General features: G+C 43.5%; 2 long non-coding RNA genes across 4 annotated transcripts in view; both read right to left on the bottom strand.

The window, feature by feature from the left end:
• LOC109494198 overlaps nt 1–23,236 on the bottom strand; it is an 89,308-nt gene that overhangs the window by 30,158 nt on the left and 35,914 nt on the right. The window lies entirely within an intron of this gene.
• Nucleotides 906–21,983, bottom strand: LOC123381834. Its single transcript, XR_006589303.1, has 2 exons — nt 21,037–21,983; nt 906–1,138 (listed from the first exon to the last, which is right to left on the bottom strand). It is a non-coding gene; the product is annotated as an uncharacterized LOC123381834 (long non-coding RNA).

The following is a 23,236-nucleotide window of genomic DNA, read 5'->3' as shown; positions in this document are numbered from 1 at the left end:
CTATGTTTCAATTAAAGAAACAGTAAATGTAGGGACGCCTGGGTGGCTCAGCCGGTTAAGCGTCCGACTTCGGCTCAGGTCACGATCTCACAGTTTGTGGGTTCAGGCCCCGTGTCGGGTCCTGTGCTGATAGCTCAGAGCCTGGAGCCTGCTTCTGATTCTGTGTCTCCCTCTCTCTCTCTGCCCTCCCCTGCTTACACATGCTCTCTCTCTCAAAAACAAATAAACATTAAAAAAAAAACAACCAGCAAACGTAAAACATGGGGAAACGTTTCTTTAAGAAGTATTCTGAAGGCCATTTGGAATTTTCAGGCTGACCTGAATAAATAATTTGAAAATGAAACAAACAAACAAACAAACAAACAATGTTTATATTCATTCCATGTTGATCATGTTTTGGATATATTCGGTTTTACGAAATATATATTAAAATTAATTTCACCAAGTTCTTTTTACTTTTTCAAGAATTAAAAAAAATTTTTTTTTCAACGTTTATTTATTTTTGGGACAGAGAGAGACAGAGCATGAACGGGGGAGGGGCAGAGAGAGAGGGAGACACAGAATCAGAAACAGGCTCCAGGCTCCGAGCCATCAGCCCAGAGCCTGACGCGGGGCTCGAACTCAAGGACCGTGAGATCGTGACCTGGCTGAAGTTGGACGCTTAACCGAATGCGCCACCCAGGCGCCCCTCAAGAATTTTTTAAAATGTTTATTTTTATTTTTGAGAGACAGAGAGAGAGAGAGAGAGACACAGAGGATCCGAAGTGGGCTCCATGTTGATAGCAGAAAGCCCGATGCGGGGCTCAAACTCACCAACTGTGAGATCAACACCTGAGCCGAAATCAAGAGTTGGACACCTAACCAACTGAGCCACCCAGGTGCCCTCCCCCACTTTTTTTTTTTTAAATGTGACAGCTGGAAATGAAAAGCATCTATTGGGCCTTGTGGCTTTATACGTTCACCTTTTTACTACCTACATTATACATTTTAATAAAGTCTGTATCAAACAACATCAATACTTTGCATCATTTGTTTATTGTTTCCTTGTATACAAGGGCGTTGTATTTTCCTAGGTACCAATATTGGACTGCTTCCTGAGACTGACGTAGGAGACGTACAGCATCTTCTGGGATCCCCGCTAGAGGCAAACACATTGGATTTGGTCCCAAGTAGTGAACAAATACTGACAGTTGCTAAGCCCAAGGGTGGGTGTGAGGGTAGCAATGGGAAGTCTGGAATGAACCAGATTACTTGAACCTTTTGCCCAAACATTTCATTTTGTGTTTGGAGATCTGAGGTTGAGGACTCTCTTTAGTGCCCAGCCTATGGGAGGGTGCTTCTTTCTGAGACAAAACTATAGAAGCGTGATGAAATAATTTGGTTCACTATAGCTAAGAGGGATTTCTCCTAAAAAAATGGCAGTGACTTCACTCCAACCCAAAGTCAAGGGCAGCCTTGTGTATACACATGCCCATATACTTCACAGAAAGAGAACGTTCTGGTCTTGTTTTCCCTCTTGGTTCACATGTATCATGTACAAATATATTTGGAATAACTCAGCTAAAAGTGAGAAAGAAGGAGTAATGATCTAGTAATGGAGGCCATTCTGCAGGCTGGCTGGAGAGAGGCTAGTGTATGGCAATCTGCTTGCTCAGTGCTCACTGTGATGCACTGTACATGAGCAACTGCCACAGTGTCTTTGGTATGCACAGAGAGTTAGGGACTTAGAAAAATCCATACTGTGTTTTCATCCCATCCACTCATTCAGGAGATGTATTCTGAGTGCCTTCCACGTGCAAGGCATTGTTCTACTGCTGGGACTATTGCAGTGAAAAAGCACGGCCCCCGCTTTTGTGCAAAGCACGTGAAGTGACCACTTCTGCGGAGCGCAAGCCAAGGTGAACACGGAAGCCAAGAGGAGAGAAGGTGACGGGTGTCCTTTCAGAACTGGAGCCCTGGGTTTGGGCCTTTCCTTCACTTGCTTTCTGCGAGCTTCTGAGAGCGTGTGTCTGTCACTTGCCTGTCAAAGCGTGTGACTCAGACACGAGGAGGCCACCGCCTGCTTTGCAAGCTTGCGGAGAGGGTGAAATAAAATAACAAATGCCAAGTAACTGGTGCAAAATGGCATCGGACGGGCTCTCAAGACATAGTAGTGAGGATGTGGGTGATGACTCAAAAAACTCTCGGGGCTCTCCAAATCTTTCTCAAGCTGAAGACCCAAAGGCCAGACACATGGCTCTGTGCACAAAACCTGGCCAGTGCTAAGGATTCCAGAGGAAGCTGTGTTGATCTGGGCTGCAGGAGAGTCTGGTTTCTCTGAGAGAACAGAAGGAAACACGCCGAGTAAGTGTGAATCTTTCGCCCGAAGTGAGCCAGGTTCATCAGGGACAGCCGCCCTGTGCACACATCGAGCCCTCCTCCGTCCTCCTCCTAAAGTGTGTCCCAGAAGCATGGCTTGTGCAGTTTTTTTTTTTTCCCCTAAGAAGCAGAATCATCTTTTCGCCCTTGCAAGATCTTTTTGCAAAACCCGAGTTATGGAGCGGATCAAAGTGGCGTCGCCCGATCCTGCTGGGGCAGCTCTCGGGCTTACCCCGGCCTCCGTGCTCCCAGGGAAATCTCTCTGGAGCTCTAAGAGCACTCGGAAGACATTTGGAAAAAATGTTGCAGGAGATGAGGAAGCGAAGAATGATACAGAGGCTTTAGCTTGGCGAAAGCCACTGCTGAATCAGGGTCAGAGGGCCTGAGAGCAAGAAAAGGTCATTGTGGAAACCTGTGGGGATAAAGCAGGGCTTCTGCCCTTGCACATGACCTGTTTCGGACTCTCAGACTCTGAGCCGGGACAGAGGGGGCCGAGCCTCCCAGGCGCCTGAAGCAGGTTTATTAACGGGATAAACAAAAGTGAAGATTAGAAACGGAGCTTTATTCCAGTGAAATGGCAGAAGGTAGTCTGTTACATACATGTCTCCTGCTTCCCCCTTTTTCCTTCCAAAAACGACATGTCAGTTTCGGTATCACCTTACAATCTATAAAGCCCACACTCGTGCACTATCTTTCGTGTTTGCCGTTTTGTATATACTAACTTTCCCCGCCACGGGATCATTTATACTTCACGTGAAATTCAATTCATTCCACTTCTAAATAATTAGATTTCCTTATATAATATACTAAATGATTTTTAATGCCTGAAGAAAAGCCAAATTTGTTTCAGCGACGCTGTTCTCTCTCTCCCTTTTAAAAAGAAAACCTTTTTGTTATAGGAAATTTCAAATATATACAAAAGTGGACAGAATGGTGTACTGAATACTCATATACCTGTCTCACATCTCCAACAATGTATTCATGGCCAGCCTATTTCATTTTTTTTTAATGTTTATTTATTTTTGAGAGAGGGAAAGACAGAGCATGAGTGGGAGAGGAGCAGAGAGAGAGAGGGAGAAACAGACCCTGAAGCAGGTTCCAGGCTCTGAGCCGTCAGCACAGAGCCCGACATGGGGCTCGAACTCACAAACCACGAGATCATGACCTGAGCCGAAGTCGGACGCTTTGCCGACAGACGCTTCACCGCACTCAGGTGCCCCTTAAGACTATTTCATTTCTATTTCCACTTCTAGTCCTCCAGATTATTTTGGAGCAAATTTCAGACACATACCAATTCATCCCTGTTTACAGCTGATCCTTGTTATTTGTGGTAGTTAAGGTTCTTTAAAGTTTCGCGAACACTGAAATAGCAAATCCCCAATCATTGCTGGTTGCGTTCCTGAGAGCCTCTGGTCACAACATTTTGGTCAACCGATTAATACACACCTTGTTGATATAAATACACCTTAGTTGTATTTATAAACTACACCTTTATAAATACACCTGTTTTTTAGTTGTATGTATAAACTACACCTGATAAAATACACCTTAGTTGATATATATTGTTGATTCATTAACTTTGGACGTATGGCCAATGGCATCAGAACTCACACCTGGATGGAGCTTGAATCTAATGGTTATTATTTTTTTTTTTTCTGTAAGGCATATCACAGCTTTCCAGTGCTTAGGGACACCAGAGAGCACTTCAGCACTGTGCTTGGGGACCATTTTAAACAATAAACTCATGAGCAAAAGGCACAAAAAATGCAAAAAAAACAAAACAAACAAAAAACCATGACATTGCATGGACCGTGAAAAGGATACTGGTTTACATGATGAGAGCTGACACACAAACACAGTGTCACCTTGTTGACCTCAGGAGGAAGGAGGATGTTGGGTGACTCATACTTCACCGCTGTGCTCTGTCCTCAAATGCCTGCGGAAGCCCCCTGGGTATCAGTTTCGGGGGGATACCAACAACTGTTAGCTAGTAGGCAAATTCCCCAATCCGGAATCCACAAATAATGAGGATCAACTGTACAGGCAAATACAAACTTTCTAAAAAGCATCACTGAACTACATGTCCCATTACTATATCTTCAAAAGATAAAAATCTAACGTAATTACTTGCAATCATTAAATATTCAGTTTGTATGCAATTTTCCCTGTCTCGTAATTTTTTTTTCACGTAGACTTTATCTGAACCTCCTATTTTTAAAGTTTTTTGTTTGTTTGTCTGTTTGTTTTTTAGGAGTGCCTGGGTGGCTCAGTTGGTTGAGCATCTGACTTTGGCTCAGGTCATGACCTCATACTTCACGGGTTCAAGCCCCATATCGGGCTCTGTGATGACAGCTCAGAGCTTGGATCCTGCTTCGGATTCTGTCTCTCTCCCTCTCTGCCTCTCTCCTACTTGTGCTCTTTCTCTCTAAAAAAAAAAAAACATTAAGAAAAAATTTTTTAGAAAATAAAGTCTTTTTTAAAATGTATTTATTTTGAGAAAGAGAGAGGGAGTGCAGGGGAGGGGCAGAGAGAGAAGATGACAGAGAATCCCAAGCAGGCTCCACGCTGTCAGTGAGGAACCCGACTCGATCCCACCAACTGTGAGGTCATGACCTGAGCTCTGAAACCAAGAGTGTGTTGCTCAACCGACTGAGCCACCCAGGTGTCCCCATCTGAATCTCCTCTTAAAGATTTTCTCAATGTGGTTAAGTGGCCTCAACTTTCCCCTTTGTTATGGCAATGTCTGAACATCCTTCACAGATTGTCCCATCAAAGCCCTGAGCCACAGAACTGTAGAGCAGCTCATCTCAAGGGCGTTCTCCGTTCACTGCACAGGTCGGGGCTGCGATGCGTGTCTTAAACTGTGGGTGGGCTCCATCTGATGTCTCCTAGCTGCACTATGTTAAACAGAAATTCCTCAGAATTGTTTTCATGTGGATATTGCCCTTTCCAATTTCTCAAAGCCAATGCAGACTTCTGGCTAATTTGTCTTAATGGGAGAATGGCAATTCTACAGACATTTGGAAGGGGAGGGGGATTAAAAACATGTGCTTCACAAGTCATTCTAAGCGGAAAAGGTTTAGTTTTAAAAGATTTCCGGGGCGCCTGGGTGGCGCAGTCGGTTAAGCGTCCGACTTCAGCCAGGTCACGATCTTGCGGTCCGTGAGTTCGAGCCCTGCATCGGGCTCTGGGCTGATGGCTCGGAGCCTGGAGCCTGCTTCCGATTCTGTGTCTCCCTCTCTCTCTGCCCCTTCCCCGTTCATGCTCTGTCTCTCTCTGTCTCAAAAATAAACGTTAAAAAAAATTTTTTTTAAAGATTTCCAGTACCCTTCATTCTACAACCAGTAAAAGAGGCTTACACATTTAAAAGAGACCACAGAAGCATGCGCCCTTTAGAGGATGGCTCAGTCCTCTCATTTCTAGACGCGACTGAGAATTCATTCATTGAAAAAAATTTTTTCTACAAAGATTTCTTGAGCACCTACCATGTACCAAGTTCTATATTAGATGCCAGAGGTACAGAAAGGCACAGGCATGCTTTTCACAGTCCACACAGAAACAGAGTCATACATATGGCTCTCTGAGCCAACAATGGGCACAGAGGAATCCGGGCGCAGAGGATTCTGGGAGTGGAGGAAGGTGATTCTTCCTGCCTGGGGCTCTACTGTTGGGAAAGCTCATGAAGAAGGCAAATGAATGGAAGGTACAGGTTGTGTCTGGCAACTAATGACCAGTCTGGCGCCTCTGGATCATAAGGACACAAGCCACAAGCCTGAAGGGAAGGCTGGTATGCAATAATGAATGTGCAGCATACGAAGACGTGGGGCTTCATCCCTTAAGGAGTAGAATCCATCGGATAATCTGAAACATCGTATTGTGGCATGATCAGAAGTTCAATGAAATAAGAAACAGCAACCATGCGAGTCATTCTGGAATGACAGAGTATAGAAAAGACTAGATTCAAATGGAATACTACGTGGCAATGAGAAAGAATGAAATATGGCCTTTTGTAGCAACGTGGATGGAACTGGAGAGTGTGATGCTAAGTGAAATAAGCCATACAGAGAAAGACAGATACCATACGGTTTCACTCTTATGTGGATCCTGAGAAACTTAACAGAAACCCATGGGGGAGGGGAAGGAAAAAAAAAAGAGGTTAGAGTGGGAGAGAGCCAAAGCATAAGAGACTCTTAAAAACTGAGAACAAACTGAGGGTTGATGGGGGGTGGGAGGGAGGGGAGGGTGGGTGATGGGTATTGAGGAGGGCACCTTTTGGGATGAGCACTGGGTGTTGTATGGAAACCAATTTGACAATAAATTTCATATATTAAAAAAAAAAACCAAAAAAAAAAAAAAGAAAGAAAAGACTAGATTCAAATGAATTCCAAATCGAGACCAAAATTTCAAAGTGTTTCAGGTATGAGGGGCGCCTGGGTGGCTCAGTTGGTGAAGGGTCTGACTTTGGTTCAGGTCATGATCTCTTGGCTCATGGGTTCAAGCCCCGCATCGGGCTCTGTGCTGACAGCTCAGAGCCTGGAACCTGCTTCAGATTCTATGTCTCTGTCTATCTCTGCCCCTCCCCCACTCACGCTCTCTCTCTCTCTCTCTCTCTCTCTCTCAAAAATAAACATTAAAAAAGAAAGAAAAAATAAGTGTTTCAGATATGAGACCAATAATATGTAAAATGGATGAAATCTCATTTTTTTGGATTATGATAAAAAAGAGAGCAGATGATTTTCATTCAAGTTCAATGTTAAGCTACAACTTATCTGGTGCTTTTATGAAGAGAAGGAAACAAGTGTCCCAGATTCACATTTTGGTTCTCAAGGGTACATACACCTGGCTTCATAAGTAGCAAGGACCCAAGCCCCCCCCCCCAGTGTTGGCCAATCTTTTCCTTATGATTCAAGATCTGAACTTTCTTTCAGGTCAGTAAAAGTGAGCAATTCTGTCCTACCGTCACCATTAACCTACTTTTTTCCTCTTGGTTCCAGGAATATCCAGCAAGTGGGAAACAGGCCATGGTTCCCTGACCCACTTTGTCCTTGTTAAAGTATCTTACCTACATGTTTAGACTCCTGATTTTCATTGCAAAAGAAAGGATGTTTTTCTCTTTAAATTTAGATGTGCTGCCCAATCCCTAAGATGCTAGGACACAACAGACTTTATCATTATAATAATTAAGAATTTGGGACATACTGGCAATACTTTTCAGATGCCAGGCTTTCTCCTAATTATCTAGAATCAGCCTAGGACTAGTTTAGAATCTCTGGGTCTTTAGGAGTAACGGAGAACACTGCTAGGAACACTTTTCAGAGGCCTAGAAAGTTCCTCTCCAGGGAAAACATTTCCTGGCCACACCTTCACATGTCTGTAACCACACAATCCTTGGAAACACCTGTCTTCATCAGCCTCCCTAACAAACTAGTGCACACACACACAAGTGCACATGTGGTCTGCATTTAATATCAAGTTACCATGGCTCTTCGAGGGCATTAGAGAAACCTTCTGTCTACCTCCATTTGTAGGCTCACTAACTGCTGATATTTCCTGAGGCCTCAGAACCACATCGACCAGAGTTGAGAAGGGGTCTAGTCCGTAAGTGTTCACATTTTATTTTAGCATCAAAATCTCCAAACACATCAAGATCTCAAAATCAAATTTCAGAACTCTTTTTTTTTTTTTACAATTTTTTTTTCAACGTTTATTTATTTTTGGGACAGAGAGAGACAGAGCATGAACAGGGGAGGGGCAGAGAGAGAGGGAGACACAGAATGGGAAACAGGCTCCAGGCTCTGAGCCATCAGCCCAGAGCCTGACGCGGGGCTCGAACTCACGGACCGCGAGATCGTGACCTGGCTGAAGTCGGACGCTTAACCGACTGCGCCACCCAGGTGCCCCAAATTTCAGAACTCTTAAGACAACTCATTGCTTGCTATAAAAATGATGTAAGTAGAACTCTTATGTGAGCAGTGGTGGGAAATCTTGAGCTGCCCCTGTCCCCCCAAGGCTCCACAAGTTTGCTAAGGCTCCTGATCTCTGCAGAGCATAGCTTGAAAACCAATGGCTAATTGAACTCTCTCCTTTCATAAGCGATGAAACGAAGGTCCAGACACAGTAAGCCATCTGCCCAAGGTTACACCATTAGGAAAAAAGTCAATATCCTAATTCCTGTCTGATTTATCCCTTGCCCAAGATCTTTCCATGAGGCCATTCTTTTGCCCACCTTCCATTACAGGAGCCTTGTCTCCAGTGGCTTCTACTAAACTGGAGGTGTGGATGTTCATGGTGACGATCTACTTGCTTGGTAATAAGCCCCTTCATATTACTTTTTTCTTTTTCTTAAGAAGTACAACTCACCGTCTTACTCATAAAGTACAAGTTTATTCTCTGGGGCATCTTCTACCCTGAAGCAATGAAGGTTTGCCCAGGAGCACATACTCCCCAACATGATTTTAGCCTTCTACCTGTATTTCTTTGGGTGACTTTCCTCCTCAAACCCTAACTAGTGTTGACTATTTTTATGAATGTTTCATTCTCTCTGGCATGGCTGACTCATTCATCCTGCTGGAGGCTGGCTCTAGAGAGTATGATTACATAGTTTATCTTCCAAACCAGGTCATTTTTTAGAGTAAAAGTGGGTTCGGCTAACTACTAACCTGGGACAGCAGCGTAAGCCAAAACTTCCCTGGACACACCAGGGTGTAGGGGCACACGTGATCAGGGATGAAGGTGAAGAGGCTTCCACTGGATAGAGAAACATGCTTTAACATGGAAACCACAGAAGTTATGGAGAGGAACACCAAGACTGACTAAAGACAAGGAGTGTGAGGAACTGATGTTGAGGAACCATAACCAGAATGCTGATCTCTGTGGCTGGTTCATTGGAACCTAGAGCCCATTGGAATGAGTGGTCCAGGTGGACAGAGAATGGGAAGAAAGGGAAAAGGAGCAAAACTCCAAAAGCAGAACAAGTCGGAGAGCAGAAATGGCTGTAAGAGGAGAATTTGGTGGGGAAAAAAAAAAAAAAAAAAAAAGAAGAAGAAGAGAATTTGGTTACTGAATGCTCTCCGATTATCTATGCAGATTAGTATAGCACTAGACTTTCCAGCGGATGAGTCCTAGATGATCTAACTGAAATTCAGAGGAACTCAGTCCTCTCTGAAATACCACGAGTCTGGTTACATGGGGAGGCGGGACTGGAGCCCATCTCTGTCTGACTTTAAAGCCAGTGCCCCAAACACTGGGCTGTCAGTCCTGTTCTCACTGATGTGAAACCAAGGGTGTTTACTAGCCTCCCACCTCCACACCCAGCACCTTCCTAATCATTGGTGAGAACTTAAATGATGTTTCAGTATGTTACACAGCAGAGCGAACCTTACAGCTGAAGGATCTCTACAGGCATGCAGTCAGTCTTACTCATTTCATATCTGAGCTTCAGAGGGGCGGAGGGCAGTACTCAGGATCACACAGCAGGTGAATGACAGAGCGAGGATTTCAAGTCTTCTAAATCCCTGGGCAGGTTCTCTCTTCCATGAAGTGATGCAGTACAATGACGATGCTTTTCAACTGAGCAGAGTTGAAATTAGATGTTTCGCGTGGACAGTTTGCCAGTAATTGGGGGAGTTGTATGTAAATTCAGTATTTCATGATACGATGTTTCGTAATGGTGACAGATAACAAAGCTTACAAGCGTTGACATAAATCTCTCTTTCCTTTGAATTGGTGATTATCTGTGAGGCTCATTCATTAAGTTCAGGCAGCCTAGAATTCAACTGAGGCTGAACACATCTGTGGCTGATGGTTTTCTCTTGCAGTGCTAGGTGGAAAAGGCAATGCCATTTTTATCCATCTAGGGAATGTTCTTGGAAAAGTCAACTTTTCCTAGCAGTATCTGGACCAATAGCATCGGTGCTATTTGGAAGTATAAGGTTTCAGACCCCATCTCAGACCTTCTGAATCAGAATCTGTATTTCTTTTAATTAAGAAATTTTTTTTATTTGTATTCTTAGGGAGAGAATGGGTGTGAACAGAGGAGAAGGGCAGAAGGGGAGAGAGAGAGAAAATCTTAAGCAGGCTGCACACTCAGTGTGGAGACCAATGAGGGGCTTGATCCCATGACCCTGAGATCATGACCTGAGACGAAAAATCAAGAGTCAGACACTCAGTCAACTGATCCACCCAGTGCCTCCAGAACCTGTATTTTAACAACACCTCCTGGACTATCTGTATGCACACTGGAGTTGAGAAGCACTGCTCGAACAGTTGCCAAAGTAGAGTATGTCCACCGCTAACGGGCTTTTGACAGTCAGGTTTGCCTTCCCCATAATGGGTTTCTAGAAACTGCATGTAGCATCTCAGTACACTCAGTAAAGTCCTCTGGCTACTTTGGGACAGCTTGGCTCTGTTGGAGCATGACTTTTTGTCAAGGTGACAAGGGCAGGTGAACACTGGATGGGAGGGGGGGCACATCCACCTATATGTAGAGTATGTTTCCCAGGATTAATTTCCGCTTGTGGATTTCTTCTCCCTACTGACTGGAGAGGATTTTGTTAGAGCTCTCACAGCTCTATAACCAAAGACTTGCTAGGCCCTGATGATTTCTCATTTGGGCTGCAACTATGTTGAACAAGAATGAAGAAAAGGACATGGAATGGCCTCTTGGAATGCTCTAGAATCAAAGCTGAGCGGAGTTGGGAGAAATCCCTTCTACTATCTTCTCCCATCAGAGTTCAGCTTCCCCGTGGTGTCACCATCCCTTCGTGAGGACGTGATTGGCTGATGGTGCATTTCCGCATTGCTTCCAGCCTGGGTTTTACAACTCGCTTAAGGATTGTTGACTTCTTGGTCAAAGCTATTTTATTTCCCTTCCCTTCTGCCAAAACACCAAAGCTTTCTGCTTTCCCATAATCTCCTACATATGAAGTTTTTGCTCTTGACGGACTTACTAAGCTGAACAAACTGCCATTTAAGTCAAATATCAACATAAATGATTATTTCACGTTACAAGTATTCTTTCTAAAAAAGCAAGACAATCCTATCCCAGGTTCCCAGAAGGATCTGAATACATGTTTACTTGTCTCGTGTTGCTCAAACGTTTCTGGGCCTCACCACCCTGGGGCTAGTAATGGGGTTGCATTTACATCTGTGCCCAAATGATAATACTTTGAGCCCAAGCAAGAGTAAATCCCCTTCTGCCGCTCATCAGTTACTTTCAGGTGGTCCCAAGAGGGTTCCCCCCAGGTAATGCACAAACTAGGCAGTTGGCTGTGGTCTCCATGAAGCCTCTTCTGTCTCGGCTTGTCCTGTTGCAAAGCTAATTGCTAAACCCATCTTCCCATCTAACTAAACAAAAGCCTTCAGGCACTTGATGCATTAAAAAAAATATATATATAGGGGCGCCTGGGTGGCGCAGTCGGTTAAGCGTCCGACTTCAGCCAGGTCACGATCTCGCGGTCTGTGAGTTCGAGCCCCGCGTCGGGCTCTGGGCTGATGGCTCGGAGCCTGGAGCCTGTTTCCGATTCTGTGTCTCCCTCTCTCTCTGCCCCTCCCCCGTTCATGCTCTGTCTCTCTCTGTCCCAAAAATAAATAAAAACGTTAAAAAAAAATTAAAAATAAATAAATAAAAAAAAATATATCTGGGGAATGTGTAACAAGCAGACCTATTTGAACTTCGGCGTACCTAATGCCAAATATAAAGTACCACCCTCAGCTGCGATATGGTCAACTCTTGACCAGGTATGACAATCAAGGGGAAGGACCAGTGGCTTTGGTCCTCTTTCCAAATCTTCCTGTGTTCTCAAAGCAACTTCAGCCATGCACTTGGCAAGAACTTAGCCTTGCTCTTTTATACTGCCAGTAGAATTAGAGTTTGGGGGCAGGGGGGCTGCAACAGACCAAGCATCTGCATTGTTCTGAGAACGGGGGGGAACGTGAGGAGTTTTACCGGCCAACAGAAGCTTAGCACGGTACGTGACATAGCACAGGTACTAGTATTTGCTGGATGAATAGGGAAATCCAGGAATCCATCATCTCTGTATCCAGGGCACTCCCAAGACCCAAGGAATTGGATGTGAGAAACTGGCTGTGCCTGGAATCAGTGGGTGGGCGGAGGAGGGGAAGAAAATGGGAGGTACCATTTTTCTTATTTTGCTGCCACGTCCCCATAACGAGCCTCCGGCTTCAGAGTTTGGATTACAGACAACACTTTTTATTTCTGCTATGCTGTTTCTCTGTTTTATACACTATTCCTTCTGTTCTTACCAAGTCCTGTAGTTTAAAATGGTGAACTTTAGGGGCGCCTGGGTGGCTCAGTCGGTTAAGCGTCCGACTTCGGCTCAGGTCACGATCTCGCGGTCCGTGAGTTCGAGCCCCGCGTCGGGCTCTGGGCTGATGGCTCGGAGCCTGGAGCCTGCTTCCGATTCTGTGTTTCCCTCTCTCTCTGCCCCTCCCCCGTTCATGCTGTGTCTCTCTCTGTCTCAAAAATAAATAAACGTTAAAAAAAAAATTAAAAAAAAAAAGGTGAACTTTAGGGGCGGGCGCCTGGGTGGCTCAGACGGATAAGTGTCCGACCTCGGCTCGGGTCGTGATCTCATGGTTTGCGGCTTCGAGCCCTGCGTCGGGCTCTCTGCTGTCAGTGCGGAGCCTGCTTCCGGTCCTCTGCCTTTGTCTCTCTCTCTGCCCCTCCCTTGCTCTCTCTCTCTCAAAAATAAACGTTAAAAAAAATTTAAAATAGTGGGCCTTAAATTGTGACGCATATCAAAATCCCTATCTTCCTATCTGCAAGTCCCTATTGAAAATCTCCACTTGGACACTTCCATTCGGTTCCTCAAACTCGAAGCCAACACAGGCAGCCTTATCGCTGCCTTCTTCTCCCTCGGTCATTAGTAGCAGCCAACCAGTCTTCAGAAACCACTGACTCTGTTTTCTAAATCTCTTTCAAATCTATTCGCTTCTTTCTAATCCCTTTACCTGCGCTCTGTCATCAGGGTTCCCTCATGAGTGTGCAAACTGTGTATTAATAAATGATCTGTGGGCACATTCTTCGAATTACCAACTATTTAGAAGGTGCCCCTCATGTCTGTGCTGAGCGCAGCCTGCACAGGCCTCCACAGCAGTTGAGACCCTTTACCTAGGTCTCTGGTCCATCAGCCAGAGAGATGGTTCAGGAAGATGAATCTAACCATCCTCCCCCTGCTACTCAAAATGCTCTGTTGCCCCCTTAGCATGAGTCCATTTGGGCACCATAACAACATACCACGGACTAGGGGGCTCAAACAACAGACATTTATTTTCTTATAGTCCTGGGGGCTGGAACTCTTGGGATCACAGGGTTGGTTTCTTTGGAGGCCTCCCTCCTTGGCTGGAAGATGGCCGTCTTCTCATTGTGTGTCCTAATCTCCTCTTACAAGGACACCAGACCCATTGGATCAGGCTTCACCCTCGTGACTTCATTTTAACTTAATTACCTCTTTAACTACCTTGTCTCCAAATATAGTCAGATTCTGAGGTACAGGGGATTAAAACTTCAACATATGAGGGGCGCCTGGGTGGCTCAGTTGGTTAAGCGTCCAACTTCGGGTCACGTCATAATCTCACAGTTGGTGGGTTTGAGCCCTGAGTCAGGCTCTGTGCTGACAGCTCGGAGCCTGGAGCCTGCTTCAGATTCCGTGTCTCCCTCTCTCTCTGCCCCTCCCCTACTTGCACTCTGTCTCTCAAAAATAAACATTAAAGAAAATCAAACTTCAACATATGAATTTTGGGAGGGAAGGGCCACAATTCAGCCCTTAAGACCACTGAGATAAAATTCATCCTCCTTAATGTGGTAACTCTCTTGGAGTTGGTAACTCTCAGCAGGCATAAGCCGCTGCATTTGTGAGGAAGGTTCTAGAAAACCGTCACATCCCTGAGGCTTGCAGAAATGAATTCTGAAATAGGATGCAGAACAGTGGGAGGCCCACGGGGGAGGTGACGTAGGCAGACATGTCCCCAGGGCTTCTGAAGCCACTCCCATTGTCTAATCTCCATGAGTTTAAAAGCTACTGGGAACCTCAGTTATAATGTGGTATTTACATTCTTAGAAACCCAAACTACAGCTTGGACACCATCCAGTGAATTCATTTCTGGGTAAGACAAGCACATGAAAAGATTGCATTATGTGGACACATGTCCAAAATATTACGATAAATGCCAGTCGTATCTACATTTGAATGTCGGGCTATTTATTCCAAATATGGTAGTGCTGTGATTATGGGTTACACGTGGAATAGGCAAAATGGTTGTTTACTTTCTGTCTTCAGTTTTCCAACGGCAGCACTCACGCTGAGTGATTTTTGTATTTTTCTCATCAGCTGGTTGTTGTTTTCTCTGAAAATTGTGTTTCATTTTTTTCCCATTTTTTTAAATGTTTGTTTATTTTTGAGAGAGACAGAGCACGAGCCAGAAAGAGGCAGAGAGAGGGAGGGAGACACAGAATCCGAAGCAGGGTCCAGGCTCTGAAATGTCAGCACAGAGCCCGATGCAGGGCTCGAACCCAGAACCGTAAGATCGTGACCTGGGCCAAAGTTGGACACTCAACCGACTGAGCCACCCAGGAGTCCCTGAAAACTGTATTTCAAAATAACCCACCCAGCGGAAAATAGTTCATGGTGTGAAACTGTCTTCTCTCCCTGTGTCTTTTTATTTGTATTGAGACTCCCTTCTTTATCCTTCTGTCTTGAAGGGACTGAACTAAGCAGAGAAAAGATATGTTGAGTCACAATTAGAGTAAAGGAATATTTATTGAAATCTATCACTAGGAGAAAGAGACAGTTTCTGTGGCCTCAAAACATGACCAGGAAACTCCCGATTCTGACATGCAGGACTGGAGATTTGAGAAATTCACCTGCCAGTGCCCACTTTCAGGGATGTTTGAAACTTTAGTTATTTTCGTCTTACAAGTACTTTGTGTTTGTTTTTAAAATTAGAAAAGGGAGCAAAAACAAGTCACCGACTTAAGAAACATTTACGTAGGATCATGCTGTATTATAATTTGGTTTTTCTTATTATTCCACGGTCACACATATACTCTTGTACGATTTTATTTTTAAATCAGTTTATCTTCCACTGTATAATATGAAAAGTCACCATAAAAAATTATATACACAGGATCTGAAAGTCTTCAGGTCTTTCAGTCACTCCAATGCAACAGGTAAAAAAATGTCTTCATATTTTTAATACACTTTGTATTTTGGCATAGTTTTGGATTTTCATAAAAGCCGCAAAGATCGTGTAGAGCATTCCCATATGGCCCTCATCCAGTGGCCCTCATTGTTCACACCTTACAATATTGTGGTACGTTTGTCAAAACCAAGAAACTGATACCGATATGTGGTTCTCAACTATACTGCCGTCTGTTTTTGGATTTTTATCAGTTTTCCATTAACGTATTCTTTCTGTTCCAGGATCCAATAATCCAGGATAGATAGACTGCATTTCGCTTTCATGGCCTCCCCAGAATCCTCTGGTCTGACAGTTGCCCAGTCATTCCTTGTTTTTCATGACTGTGGCAGTTCTGAGGAGTTAATGGCCTGGGGACACTGTTTTTAACCATTTATTAATATTCTTCCCTGTACGTGTGTTCCCACACTAAACTCAGCAAGGTATGGAATTTTGATATAAATATGACCTATACTACAGTCCTGTTTTATAATTGTTTTCATTGCGATGTCATTCCGCCTCAACACATTCCTTTTTTTTTTTTTTTTTTTAAGAAATAATTTCATAGTATTCCACTGTGGAAACTCAACCTCGATTATCAGCCTGCCTCAGATGATGGATGTCTCCTGAACTTTCTATATTCAGATTCCCAAATCCGCTGAATGAACACCCTTGGTCTAAACCTCCAGGTTTGTCAGTGATAATTTTCTAAGGGAAAATATTGGAGGCTGTCAAAGACTCTTCGCTAAAAAAAATCACCCACATGGCCCACTAGCTCTCCAAAAAAGTTTTTTTATATTTGCAATCTACAATTGCCTATGGCTTGACCAATGCTTCTTCTAACATGGACGTGTTTGCTCTTTATCTTAGACAACTTGATAGATGAAAAGTAGCTGCTTACATGTAAAGCTGTATTTTCTTTATGTACTATTAGCCATAGGTCTCTCTTCTTTTTCCAAAGGTCCCATCTGTGGCCACTACCACATTTGGGTTGGGAGAAAAGAACAGAATAGGTCATTTTTTCCCTAGTTCATTTATAAAAGCTTTTTCTGTGTTGAGGATTCACCTGATGTAATGAAGCTATTTTTCTTAAGTTGCTGCTCTCCTAATTTTGTCTATGGTGTTTCTTATAAAGGGACATTAAAAATTTTTTTATGCAGAGGCGCCTGGGCAGCTCAGTCAGTTAAGCGTCCGACTTCGGCTCAGGTCATGATCTCACAGTTCATGGCTTCGAACACCGTGTCGGGCTCTGTGCTGACTGCTCAGAGCCTGGAGTCTGCTTCGGATTCTGTGTTTCCCTTTCTTCTCTCTCTCTGTCCCTCTCCCCACCTCTCAAAAATAAATAAATGTTAAAAAATTTAAAAAATAAAATTTTTTATGCAAGCAGCAATCACGTTTCCTATTAGAATTTCTGGCTGTGTTATAGTCACAAAGTCTTTTGCCATAATACAGTTCTGCTGCTAATCACCTGTATTTTCTTCTGAGGCTTGCAAATCTCCTTGTTTCTTTAAATATTTAGCCCATTTGTGGTTTATTTTGGTTTGAGATAGGGTTCTAACTTTGTTTTTCCAAATTGTCAGCCAGCTATCCCAACCATTTAATGAACAATCCAATCTTTTCCCCACTGATTTGAAACTCTATTCTAACACCCCATTATTAACAGACCGCAAGTGGATCACCGGCTAAGGGTCCAGGAGAACTTTCTAGCAAGAGAAATAAGAAGACACAAAAAAATAGTTTTTTTTTTTTACACATTCTGTTTCCATGACCACTTCCAGTTCAATTGTCAGTTTCTTCTGGAAAACACAGTCCAAGTCAAATCCAAAGATACATTTCCATTCCCGTCTGTCCCCCAGACCTTACATCTCTCTTGTTTCACACCTTGTCCCCAGTAGGAGAGGCACCTGACCTGCACTAGAGAACAGGTTCAGGATTCCAGGCAACAACTGTTTGCAAAACTGCACACATCCTTTGGAATGTATCTCATTAAAAGTTTCGCCAAGCTTTATAGTAAACTCCCCATGTTTGCCTTTTCTGCGATAAAGAAACTCTACTCCCCACGTTAAGAAATCCACGACAGTTATAAGCTGTTACGTAACAGCTTATAAGCTTAGTTGCAAGTTTACCGATTTACTTGAAGAATGAAAACTTACCTCTTTGTTAACCACTATCTAGAGACCAGGCATTGGACTAAAATTTTTCCTTGTCACCCAGTTCTAAGGAGCGGGGGCAATTACTGTCCCCTATTATGCAGATGAGAAACGGAGGCACAGAGAGGTTAAGTAACTTGGTGAATGTCACACAGCGGTAAGTGGTGGAGTGAGGGGTCCAACCACATCACAGCCTGTGCTGACAGCCGTGGCTGACATCTGAACTTGAATGTTATTGCTACATTCCGATGGTACCGATGAAGGTTGCTTGCATGGCCTCTGATCCCCGGACTGAAAGATTTTAGTAGCTACCAGTGACCTCTTCCTGGGCACTGTGATTCATTTCACCCTCGAGGCATATTCTTTCTCGTTTGTGAAATGAAATCAACAAGGGCTCTAAGTCGTGATTGGGGGGTGTGGGCTCAGGTACATTGCTAAGCCATTTCTCCAATCATATAAGAACAATGTCGATGAGCCTCATTGGGTGCTCAGGGTTTACATCTGCTGTATTTCCCCTGTGGGCTTCATGGCAGCTGACACGGAGCCAAAGCCTTCTCACATCTCTGTTCCTCTAGTTCTCTGTGTTCCTTTCTGTCGGCCCACAGTGAGAGGGTTAGCGTGATTCATTACCTTTGCAGTTACTAATTTTCAGAAGATACCAGGATCTCGGGATACCGGATACGGCCATCTCGTGCTCCAAGGGCTTATGTGGTCTCATCCGCACACTGCCCCCCGATCTCACAGATTAGGAAACTGAAGTTGGTCGATGTTAATGATGTGTCCAAGGGCACACAGCTGCTTAGCAGCAGAGCGTGATGGAGCCTTCAGATCTCCTGACCCGTCCCCCCGCCTTTGCTCTTTGTCCGACAGCTTGCTGCCTTCAGTTGTACCATCGATCCTGCTTTTTGATGATTTTTTTTTTTTTGCAGTCGCTGGATGGCTGACTCAGGTTTCATGTAAGCAAACACAGCTTGAAAGCACTCTTGCCTGCCGCATACAACGAAGTGCCTGTAAAAGAGTTTATGGTAGAGATACGCACGCCCAACATCAGCCTTCTCATCTTTTCTCAGTGTAGAGGCATGTAATTTATAATGTCTCACCCCTGCAATGCAGGGATCAGGACCCGAATAGTTTGTAAGTACATCCCCTAACTCCTTTTAACGGTCAGATGTCACAAATGCTTTTTACGGGCCCCGCAAAACATACTTTCTGCATATTTTGGTTGTCACTGCGTTCGATCGATGCACTCCACAAAATATGCTCTTAATTTTCTACATAAAAATACTATGTGAAAATCACAGTTGGCTCACTTGGCATCCATTCCTAGCCCCTTCTTTCTGGCCGTATCTGTGCTGGAGTCTGGAAAACTGCCTGCTCACTCCTTGGCTTCTCCTTGGTTGGCCATGCAAGATGTAAGGAAGTCTGCTGAAGGGGGCTTCTGGAAAACAGGACCGATGAGACGGGGGTGGTGATGCAGGAGGTGGGCTGTCTTCCTCCCTGTATCCACCTGGAGTGTTGGGGCAACTCCCAGAGGCACACTAGCCATCTTGTAATAAGGAAGCAACAAGCACGAAATGAAACCCAACACGTCGAGGATGGCACGATGAATGATGGCAGATGGCATCACCAAGCGGTGAAAGTCTTCTCCAACAGCTAGAGATTCCCTAACATACATCTAGGGGTTTACTTTAAGTATAAAAGTATGCTTTTTTAAAAATGTATTTTGCAAATAGGAAAATACAAGGATGAAAAAGAAAACATAGTCAGAGTTCCAATGGCTAATTTTCAAGCACTGATACATAATGTCTCTATCTCTCTTTTTTGTTTGCTTGTTTATTTTGAGAGAGACAGGGAGTGTGCATGAGCAGGCGAGAAGGCAGAGAGAGAGAGAGAAAGAGAGAGAATCCCAAGCAAGCTTCACGCTATCAGCACAGAGCCCAATGCGAGACTCAAATTCACGAATCCTGAGGTCACGACCTGAGCCGAAATCAAGAGGCGGATACCCAACTGACTAAGCCACCCAGGAGCCCCAATACCTAATAGTTCTCTTAATATGCTATTTCTCTGAACGTCTTAAACTATTAAAATAAAATAGCATGAGTGTCTTAACCTCCTTGTAATCTGCTTTTTGTTTTGTACTTAAGGATGAATTATGAGCCTTTTTCCATGGCATTAAATATTCTTGTACAACATGGTTTTTAAGAGCCCTGTGGCATTCTCTTCTCTGGATATACCAATGTTGGGATCTTCGGTTGTTTACTAGTTCTTAGCAATATTTGTATTTTTTATGCAAATGACCTCTCTGGGCCCTTTTTCTTTTTTTTTTTAATTTTTTTTTCAACGTTTTTATTTTTTTTTGGGACAGAGAGAGACAGAGCATGAATGGGGGAGGGGCAGAGAGAGAGGGAGACACAGAATCGGAAACAGGCTCCAGGCTCTGAGCCATCAGCCCAGAGCCTGATGCGGGGCTCGAACTCACGGACTGTGAGATCGTGACCTGGCTGAAGTCGGACGCTTAACCGACTGTGCCACCCAGGCGCCCCACTCTGGGCCTTTCTGTAATTAGTTTTTACTTATAGTACTCCTATTTCTGTAAATGATTTACAAGGATTATTCATATATCAAAGACAGCTATCATTAGTGCTGAGAATGTTATAAATTTATTCCTGCCCCGATTATACAATGCACTTATATTCTGTCATGTATTTGCACTTTTAAAACTAATTAATTATACAATTAATCTATCCGGAATTTATTTGGGATCATCATATGCACAGCGATCTAATTCTGCTTTCTCTGGTTAGCCAGGAATTTTCAACATTTGTTGAGAATTCTTACTGATTTTTTAAAGCGGTTTTTGTCTATTTGACTGTTGTGTCCATTCCTATTATACCAATGAACACTTCCACATTTTATACTTTCAAGTTATTAGAGCTTGTATCCATTTCTAGGAAGACTGAGTAGACATACATTTTCCTATTCTTCCCGGGAAGCACGACTAAAAATCCTAGATATTCTATACAAAAGAAACCTAAGAAGACTCTCAAAGGTTGTGAGATGATGAATTGGCTTGGTACCACAGGATCCAAGGAACAACATGGTGGTAAATCTTCTGGGTTTCTGTTTCCCTCATATATCCCACACTTAGAACTGAAAAGACCTATACCCAGAAACACCACTAGGCACAGACAAAAAAAAAAAAAAAAGACCCCAACGAAAGCCTCTTCTCGGTAACCAAGGATCAGGAAAGGTGCCATCTTGCAAGGTAGGACACATTCAGACCACAGGGGCTCACTCCAGCCAAATACCACACAGAAAGCTGTGGCTATACCTGGAACCCTGCAGCGAAGAACAGGTGGGGAAGCCCGATTTCCATCACTGCCAGGTTAGAGCGAGATACCCTAATAACCCTGCCAGGTGGTGTCAGAAGAGGTCTAGTGGAGAGTCTGAATGTTCACTGCCACTTAGTGGTAACAAGACACTCCCCTACCCATTGTGATGTCAGTGGAGATCACTGGGTGCTCATGGGAAGCAGGAATGGTGTTCTACTCCATTTTTGCTGAGATAGAGTTAAAGAATACCTAATGGGAACCTCAACTCCCACCCCCACCCAGCAGTGACAAGGGACTTTTCCTTCCAACCTCCAGGTGTCAATGGAGCCTAGTAGAAAAGCTAGACTTTCTAAGCCCACCCACCTGGCAGAAGTGAGGTGGCATCCCCCTCCCTCCCTTCATTCACCATAGTAGTATCAGAGAAGGATTTAATTTTATAGCATGATAGTCCCAAATGTCCTGGTTTTGGTAAAAAATTACACATGATACCAAGAATACAGGACGTTTCAATAAAACGACAGAACACTACAGCAAAGAAATGTAAGATATAAAAAAGAACCAAATGGAAATGTTATCAATGAAACAAGAACCAAAATGGAAAACTGAACAGATGGGTTTGACAGCAGAACTGGAAGGAGAGAAGAAACTTGAAGACAGAAGGACAGTAATTTTCCTGTCTGAATGATCGAGAGAAAATAGACATAAAAAAAAATCAGAGAGCTTGAAGACAGAAGGACAGTAATTTTCCTGTCTGAATGATTGAGAGAAAACAGATGTTAAAAAATCAAAAGAAAACAGCCCCAGGGACATGTGGGACCATAACAACAGATGGAGGTCTCAGAAGAAAAGGAGAGGTGCCTGGGTGGCTCAGTTAGTTGAGCCTCCAACTCTTGATTTCAGCTCAGGTCACGACCTCACGCTTCCGTGGGATCCAACCCCCCCATCAGGCTCTGTGCTCACAGTGGGGAGCCTGCTTGGGACTCTCTCCCTTTCTCTCTGCCCCTCCCCTGCTCATTCTCTCTCTCTCTCTCTCTCTCTCTCAAAAATAAATGAGTAAACATTAAAAAAAAAAAGGAGAAAAGGTGAAAAGGGGTGGGGCTAGAAAACAATTTGAAGAAATAATGGCTGAAAATTTCCCAAGTTGGCAAAAAAAGAAAAAAGAATGAAGGTGTAGTTGTAAGAAACCCACTGCAAGACACATCATAGTCAAACATAAAAACTAAAGACAAAGCAAAATTCTTAAACACAGCCAGAGAATGACACATTAGCTATAGGGAAAAAGCAGTTCGGATGATGGTAATATCACGTCAGAAACCAGACAGGACATGGCAGAATAGTTTTCAAGTGTTGAAAGAAAAAGAAAAAAAAACAAACCAAAAAACCCTGCCTATATCCAGAGAAAATATCCTTCAGGGAAAAAGAGAAAATCAAGATATTACAAGATAAAGGAGAATTAAGAGAATGTGTCACCAGCAGATTACCCTAAAATGATGGCTCAAGGAAGTTGTCCAGACAGAAAGGGAAACATGAAAGGACACTGAGAACGTCAGAAAGAGAGAAAGGGGGCTGGGCACCTGGGTGGCTCAGTCGGTTAAATATTGGCTCAGGTCATAATCTTATGGTTTTTGAGTTTGAGCCCCACATCAGGTGCTGTGCTGGCAGAGCAGAGCCTGCTTGGGATTCTCTTTCTCCCTTTCTCTTTGTTCCTCCTCTGCTCATGCTTTCTCTCTCTCTGTCTCTCTCAAAATAAATAAATAAAAACTTAAAAAAGAAAAAGAGAAAAAGAACACAGGAGAAAGAAATATAGGTAAATACATTTTCCTTCTTAAGTTTTCTAAATTATGTTCAACAGTTGAAGCCAAAAGCTGTAACACTGTCTAGTGTGGGTTTCCTTGTATATATAGGAAATAGTCAAGACAATTTTATATTATAAATGGGGGAGAGTAAAGCCGTGTAAAGAGAGGTCAGGTTTCTATACATCACTAGAATTGGGAAAAGGCAATGCATTAAGCTGTATAAGTTAAACATATACCCAAAGAAACCATTATAAAAGCTGTACAAAAAGATACATTAAAAAATACTATAGACAACTCAAAATAGAATTCTAAAAAAAATGTGCAAGTCCCTCACAGGAAGGCAGGGGAAAGAATAGAGATAAACAGAAAATATAAAAATAAAATAGCAGACTCAAGCCTTAAC

The sequence above is a fragment of the Felis catus genome, chromosome E1 (assembly GCF_018350175.1).
Source record: "Felis catus isolate Fca126 chromosome E1, F.catus_Fca126_mat1.0, whole genome shotgun sequence".
NCBI classification, from domain to species: domain Eukaryota; kingdom Metazoa; phylum Chordata; class Mammalia; order Carnivora; family Felidae; genus Felis; species Felis catus.
This window is presented reverse-complemented; position numbering and strand designations above follow the sequence as displayed.